The sequence below is a fragment of the Microtus oregoni genome, unplaced genomic scaffold (assembly GCF_018167655.1).
Source record: "Microtus oregoni isolate MIOR12 unplaced genomic scaffold, Mior012 000032F_ref0000030, whole genome shotgun sequence".
In the NCBI taxonomy this organism is placed as follows: domain Eukaryota; kingdom Metazoa; phylum Chordata; class Mammalia; order Rodentia; family Cricetidae; genus Microtus; species Microtus oregoni.
This window is the reverse complement of record NW_024543091.1, coordinates 6,566,332-6,574,354: the sequence shown is the minus strand read 5'-3', so window position 1 is coordinate 6,574,354 and position 8,023 is coordinate 6,566,332.

The following is an 8,023-nucleotide window of genomic DNA, read 5'->3' as shown; positions in this document are numbered from 1 at the left end:
ACTTTTGACCCTGGCATTCCCCTCTTCACACAACTTACCTGGACTATCATACCCCAGGGTTTCCAAGACAACCCACATCTATTTGGTCAGGCTCTGATTTCAGACCTACTCTCTCTGTTTCTCCCCCAAATCTAAACTATACAGTATGTGGATGATATTTTACTTTGTAGCCTGTCCTTAGAAATTAGCCAAACTAAAACATCTGCTTGTCTAAATTTCTTGTTCAACAGGAGCTAAAGAGTCTCATCTTTCAAGGCCCAAATGGCCTCATCTCAGGTCACCTACTTGGGACTAAACATTACCCCAACTCACAAAGCTATTACTTTGGACAGAAAACACCTTTTCCAGTCTCTTAAAGTCCCCTCTACTAAAAAAGAAATTTTATTGTTCCTAAGACTAGCTGGCTTCTTGCATTCCCGGATTCCCTCTTTTTCAATCATGATTTGCCCCTTATATGAGGCAACTTTGGGTCCCCCACATGAACCTCTCTTCAATCCTGTTACTAAGCCATTTCAGAAGCCCCAAAAGGCTCTTCCCTAGGCTCCAGCTCTTCATCTCCCAGCTCTAACTCGTCCTTCCTCCCTCTTTGTAAAAGAAAATGTGGAATAGTTCTTGGGGTCCTAGGCCACCAGCTGGGACCTATCTTTGCACCCACAGCATACCTGTTAAAAAAAAAAAAACCTAGATCTAATCACGCAGGGATGGCCACCCTGCATACTTGCTTTCGCAACTGCGGAGCTCCTCATTTGTGAATCAAAACAAACTAACCTATGGTTTACCTGCCACTATCTTCTCCTCCAATGTGTCCCATCTCCTAACTTATAAAGGCTTACAAACTCTACCCAGCTCCTGAGTTCTTTCACTCCAGATGGCACTAGTATAAGATGGCACACTTACTTTCCAATCTTGCCCACCCCTCAATATTTCAAATCTTCTTTCTCAACCCAACACTGACCACTCCCTTTCTCATTCTTGCAATGAAACCCTAGTGGAACTACTGCTACATGCTTCATACATACAGGAAGGCACCTCAGGCCACCTACACCAGTCACACAGATGAGAGAATCTTTTTATGTGAGGGGACACGAAGAACAGGCTATGCCATAGCATCAGATACTGGGGTAGTGGAGCACAGGCACTCCCTGCACACTACTAATCAACAGCCTGAATTAATAGCTCTCACCAGTGCATCCAATTGGCACAAGGATTGTTCCTAAAAGTTTATAGAGATTCTAAACATGCTTTTCATATCCCCTTGCCCTGTGTTGATATCTGGAAAGAGTGTAGGCTATTTACAATGAAAGGAGAATGCATAACAAACTCAGGTCAGATTATCACCATGCTGAAAGCCTCCCATCTCCCCAAAGCTATATGCTGGTCTCATCAAACCAAGAGCTCCATTATCTCTAGGGGAAACAGCCAGGCTGACAAGGCAGCTAGAGATGCAGCCCTCCAGGGCCCAGCCCAGACTCACCTTACCCAATACAGGGAGTCCAAACTCTCCAACCCACATCTTCACAATCACCCAGTGATACTTGACAAATTCTGTCCCATTTACACCAGTTCCTTCATCCTAATAGGCAGGCTCTTTCTCATTTGGTCAAGGCTCAGTTCCAGCCCACTCCTGATGGCTTGCATTTCTTAAGAACTATTACTGTCTCTTGTAAAACTTGTCAGATGTCAGACCCTGAATCCAGGTATTGTAGCCTCCCTTTTCCTATACACCAAGCCAGGGGCTCCCTCGAGGGACTGACTGGCAACTTGATTTTACCCACCTGCTCATAGTCAGATGAGTTAAATATCTCCTGGTCCTAGTGGATACATTCTCAGGCTGGATAGAAGCATTTCCAACCTCTAACAAGAGAGCTCAAAACTCCCAAGGTCCATATGAAGAGCAGAAGGAGGGAGAACATGAGCAAAGAAGTCAGGACCGTGAGGGGTGCGTCCACCCACTGAGACTAATGAGATTTAATGGGAGATCACCAAGGCCAGTTGGACTGGAACTGATGGAGCATGTGATCAAACTGGACTCTCTGAATGTGGCTGACGGTGGAGGCTGACGGAGAAGCCAAGGACAATGGTGCTGGGTTTTGATTCTACTGCATGGATGGGCTTTGTGGGAGCCTAGTCTGTTTGGATGCTCACCTTCCTGGACCTGGGGGGAGCGGGGAGGACCCTGGACTTCCCATAGGGTAGGGAACCCCGACTGCTCCTTGGACTGGAGAGGGAGGGGGAGGAGAGGAAAGTGGGAAGAGGGGAGGAGGTGGAAATTTTCAATAAAAATAAATAATTAAAAAAAATGAGAAATCATGAAATATCAAGGAACTTATATGTCTATGTCTGTGGTTGCCAGCAGAAGTGATAATGAAAAGAAATGCTTAGCATTGAACCATAGCATCTGATTCTAGGCACTGTGTCTCAGTGTAAACGATTGTACCAGAACACATGGTTAGAAACACGAATGAGAGACAGCTTATTAAGAAGAAAAAAGACAGGGCTGAGCTTTGTAGTACATGCCATTAATCTCAGTACTCAGGAGGCAGAGGCAGTCAGAACTCTTTGAGTTCAAGGCTAGCCTGGTTTACAGAGTAAGTTTCAAGATAGTTAGGACTGCACAAAGAAACCCTGTCTCAAAAGACAAAACAAAATAAAACAGGACGAAAACAGTCCCAAGAATAGAAGTGAATTTATTGCTCAATATATAATTAGGTGACAAAGACATAAAGAATTACATCTTGAATTGACCAATCCCTGCTGACTAGCTTTTATAATGCAGGGGAAGAAAGATATCAACAGTTTATCTAACATTGGTCCTTGCATGATACAATATTGGCTGCCAAGTAAAATGTACCCACTGGTACTATAGTGGCATGATGTTTATGGAGACAATCAACTGGTCTATTGTTTCAATTTGATTTCTGCTGCACGAGAGAGAATTCATGCGTGGCCAATATCCATGACTAGGGAACTTATAAATTACAGAGAAACCTTATTGATGTTTTTCCAAATGGTCATCCCTTCTAAACGTCTATGTTTATATGTGCTGCTTCCAAACTTGGTTAGAAAGCATCTTATTGCAATGGGTAGTAGTTGCTGAGAGAAAGTGACTGTTAGAGCTCAACCATAGATAGGACAGCTCTATCAAACTCCTGCAAGGCTCAGGGAGCATCATGGAAGAAGGTACTGAAAAAGTATAAGATGCAGTGATGGGCAGTAGTGCTGTGAAATGTGGCTGTTGCATCCATGAACTCATAGTAGCTTGAGTTACCTGCAGAAAAATCAAACTAGTTAAAAATTTGAGCTCAAGGATTGAAATGATGTTCAGTGGTTATGACCATATACTGCTCTTGGACCTAAGTTTAATTCCCACCATACATGGCAGATTGCTCACAATTATGTATAACTTTTAGCTTGGAATGGTGATGGGAAAATCTAATGCCTCTTGCCTCCTGGAGCTGAAAATATATGAATACATACCTATGTCAACATACAGCTAATATAGAAATATAATTTTTTAAAAAAATTCATGAGAAAGAAAGTTTAACATGAATATTGGCAATTGACAGTTGCTAGGAAGGTGAATTTTTCTTTGGTGATGTGGCCACTGATAGGTGCCCTATTCCTCTTTGGATGAACTTGACCTATGTGCAAATGGGCAGCACTTATTGAATTTAGTAGGAAGAATAAATGAATGAATAAAAATTAGGAGGACATGAAGTTGGGAGGAAGACGTGATAGGGAGGCCTAGGGAGAGTTAGGGTCAAAGTGAGGGGTGGATGTGATCAAGATACGTTATATAAATGTATGAAAATTTCAAATAATCATAAAAAATCCCCACATATTCTGAAGCTAATGAGTGGAAGAAATGCCCTTCCCCCAAAGGGCTAGGTTCTGTGGCCCATGAACCTTTATAGTACATTTCTATATTACACACTTCTTACACTTATATTTTGCAAGCTTTTCCCATACTTGTTTTGTTGTTAATGAACTCTAAGTGAGGAAGGATTGATGTATTATGTCTTTCTGTATATGTGTTGCTTAATTGGTTAATAAACAAAGATGCTTTGGCCTATGCTATGGCAGAATAAAGCCAGGCAGGAAATTCAAGCACAGATATATAGAGAGATCAGTCAGAGTCAGGGAGATGCCTTTTAGCTGCCAAAGGACACAGATCCCCCAGAACATTTATTGATAGGCCACAGCCTCATGATGATACACAGATTAAGAGAAATGGGCTAATTTAAGATGTAGGAGTTAGTTAATAAGAAGCCTGAGCTAATAGGCCAAGGAGTGTTGTACTTAATAGAGTTTCTGTGTGATTATTCAGATCTTGAGCAGCCAGGAATGAATGAGCAGTCTCCACTTACAAATGCAACTCCAAGGAGGGAAACTACATCCACATAAAAACTGCGAGAGCTTGCTGGGGCGGGGGGGGGGGGGGATTCTAGACACAAAAGAACAAAATTAAGCATAGCTTCTTGGAAATCACATTTTTTCAGATAGACTCTGCTTGCTGGCAGTCAACAGAGGCAAGGCTTCTTTAAGAGAAGTCTTCCTGACTCAATGTTAGCAGCAAAAAATTGCATGGCTTCTTTAAGATCCAGCTTCCTCATTCATAATGGCAGAATGAACTCTGGCTCTTTTGGGAGGTCCTGCACTTAAACTGGGTCTGTGTGCAGCATGTTACAAATTGCTTAATGCCACAACATAGACCTGTTATGTGACTGGAACCATGATAGTGTGAATAGTTCACAGAGCCTTGTAATATGCTTCTTCCATGTTGGACTGTGTAAAACAAACATTTTTTTTTCTAGTCATGCCCTTTAATATATACAAAAAAGCACTCCTAATCATAAAATGATTACAGATACACAATAAAGACAGATTCAGATTTTAAAAAAAGACCTTTGAATGGGTCACTGCATTGGATAAATGTACTTAGTCTTGGGAGAGAGGAGAAAAACAGTATAGACAGAAAAAAAAATAAAACAAAGTCTTTACAGAGACAGCAGAAATAATATAAAAGAGTACAAATTGACATAGATTAAAGGATAAAAGTAATTTTAAAAACCTCATAATTATAGAAAATAAACAAAGAATCTGGTTTATGTATACTATTGTGATTTATTTGAATTTGAATTTTGACTTCAGAGAGATATTTGATTGTAGGGGCTGCTAAGCCAAACCAACATATGTATTTTAAAGGTTTAATGGCTTTAAAATTTGAGTCTAAAGATACGTTCCTTTGGAAAAGAGGTTCTCCTTTTGTTTCTATAGAAGATGAGAACATGTAGATTCCTTCCAGGCTAATATGGATTGATCATATCAGACCCCCTGAAGAGATGGCTTACGTGGTCCAACATCCAGAACGGCTTCAGGACTTATGGCTAAGATGGACTAACCGTACAGGATACCCCATTAAAGACCTAATTAACAGCACCCTCAATCAGTAGGAAGTAGTCTAAAACACTACACCAAAATTCTCAAATATTGTTTATAAATGATTGTTTTTATTTAAAGGGGGTTGATTATAAGTGATTAATGATCACAGTCAATTTGTATAAAAAATAAGGAGGATATGATATAGAGATGAATACTTTGCATTTGTATAGATCTTGGTTCATTGATACAAATTTAAGGTTGATGTTACACTGTGTATATGCATTTCTGCTCTTGTTTAAGGTATTGTGTTTGTGTAGGTCATTAAAAAATGTAATGTATAGTTAGGAAATACAGATTAATAGATAGTGATATGTAATAGTCAAACTTTTAGTCATGTTAGTTAGGTTTTCTAGATGTACAAAGATTTATTTCAGATGGATATCTATTCTTCAACCCTTCTAAAGACCTACAGAATATGGGATTTAAAATGTTTTAAGAAATTAGAATTTTCTCTGCAGTGAGACACGTCTGCTTTTGGCAGCACCAATTACTTCAGAGAGGGTGATAGGCTTTGAAGAAACTCGTTATGGTATTTCCTTCAATGTGACAGGGCTAGCCATTTGGGAAGGAAACTGTGCCTGGACTGCTTGATAGTATGCTGTATGAACTAGACATGCAGGACCCACAAAAAATGACCAATGACAGACATTCTGTAGGATACAGAAGAAAGCAACTGATGAGCTTTGCCATTACAAGGCAGAACAGATCTTCAAATTCCCTGCTTCATGGAATATTTTGCTGGATACTCTGGGCTACATGCTGAAGATAGATGTCCCAATGTTACATAAGAACTTTGGGTAACTGTCTAGGCAGCAAGATGTCTCTGTCTATTTTAGAGTTTTGGGAGTTGTCTACAATGCAATTCCTATTTACTTAAGTAATATTATATCATTCTGAGGTTTTTGAAGAGTTGAAGACAAATAGTTATAGTTTTTCTTAGTTATAATAAAGAATAAATTAGATATAAAGCTCACAATATTAGACTCACAAAGATAGGACAGATTATAGAGTATCTTCCTTAATTTTCTAAATGTAAATAGACTAAATATTGTAAATATAATTCTTGCTTGATAGTTGTTTTGTATATGTAATCTTTGTATGTTGAAGTTAAAACCTTCCTTTTTAATTAGACAGATAAAGGGAAATGATGTGGTTTGTCTTTTTGTATATATGTTGCTTTATTAGTTGACGAATACAATACTTCAGCCTCTGGCAAGGCAGAATAAAGCCAGGTGGGAAATTCAAATAGGGAGAGAGCAGGCAGAACCAGGGAGACACCATGTAGCTGCTGAAGGCAACATGCTCTGGAATCTTTATTGGTAGACCACAACCTTGCAGTGATGCACAGATTAATAGAAATGGGTTAATTTAAGATATAAGAATTAGTTAATAAGAAGCCTGAGCTAATAGGCCAAACAGTGTTGTAATTAATATATTTTTCTGTGTGATTATTCACTTCTGGGCGGCTGGAAAGTGAGCGAGCAGTCTCGGCTTACAGAGGACTTCCAACATTTCTTTGAAAAATGATTTCTTTTATATATTAATCTTGATATTTTAGTATCCAGTCCTTACTCTTAGATCACAAGGTGGCTTATCTGGTAAAATCCCTACTGATTTTTGCCTTGTAAACCTGAAGGTCTGAGATCAATCCCTAGAACTCACGATAGAAACAGAGAACTCACTTCAGGAAATTGTCGTCTGATCTCCATTCACACCTTAGAGTGCACACAGCTCCACTTTCATACATATGTGCACACAATATAATGAAAAATAAAGTGCAAAAGCTATAGGTGAGTTTTATTGACTTTGGAAAGATAATATGAATATTTTAATGGATATCTATGACTTTAGTAAGATGTTTCCTTCCACAGAACAATTCAGTACAATTTATAGCAGTATTTTATAGTCATACGTAAATACATGTTTCTAATTTTCATACAAAACTAGTTATGCAATATTTGAGTGTTCAAACAACATGTCTCTAGCAGCCTATTGGGATATAATGTGTAAAGAGTTAGCTATAATTAGCTCATTCTTCACCTTGTGTCGGTAAATGCTACTTCAGTGTCCCTGCTTCCTGACAAAGTCACATTAGTTCTAGAAAAAAAGTGTGATAGAAAGAAATGGCTACAAGTACCTACAGCCTGGTTTGAATGGTGTGCCCACAGTGAAAGAGGAATGTAACTTCTCAGGGTCACGGTTTTCCTTTCAGTAAAATGAAAATAGCAGTTCTTTTTTTTTGTCTCATAAGATGTTATTAAAATGAAATCTGAGATTACTTGAAAAATGCCTCTTAAGCTAAAAAACAGCATGTGGATGAAACTGAGCCTTTTATCAAGTGTTTTTCAAGTTTTCAATTTTGAGGAATGATTGAATATTGGTTATATTTTTTGTCTCCTTAGATTATTGTTTGTAGTCATCCAGTGTTTTTTTTTTTTTTTTCAAATGTGTGGCTGCAGTTAGGAGGGCAGTCTGTTGCCTAGCAACAGTGTCTACTGCATGCCCTCTACAGCTATATAGCTTTTGGACACAGGTATGCACTCTTAAACTATGCTCTCCATTCTCTAAATAAACCTATGTG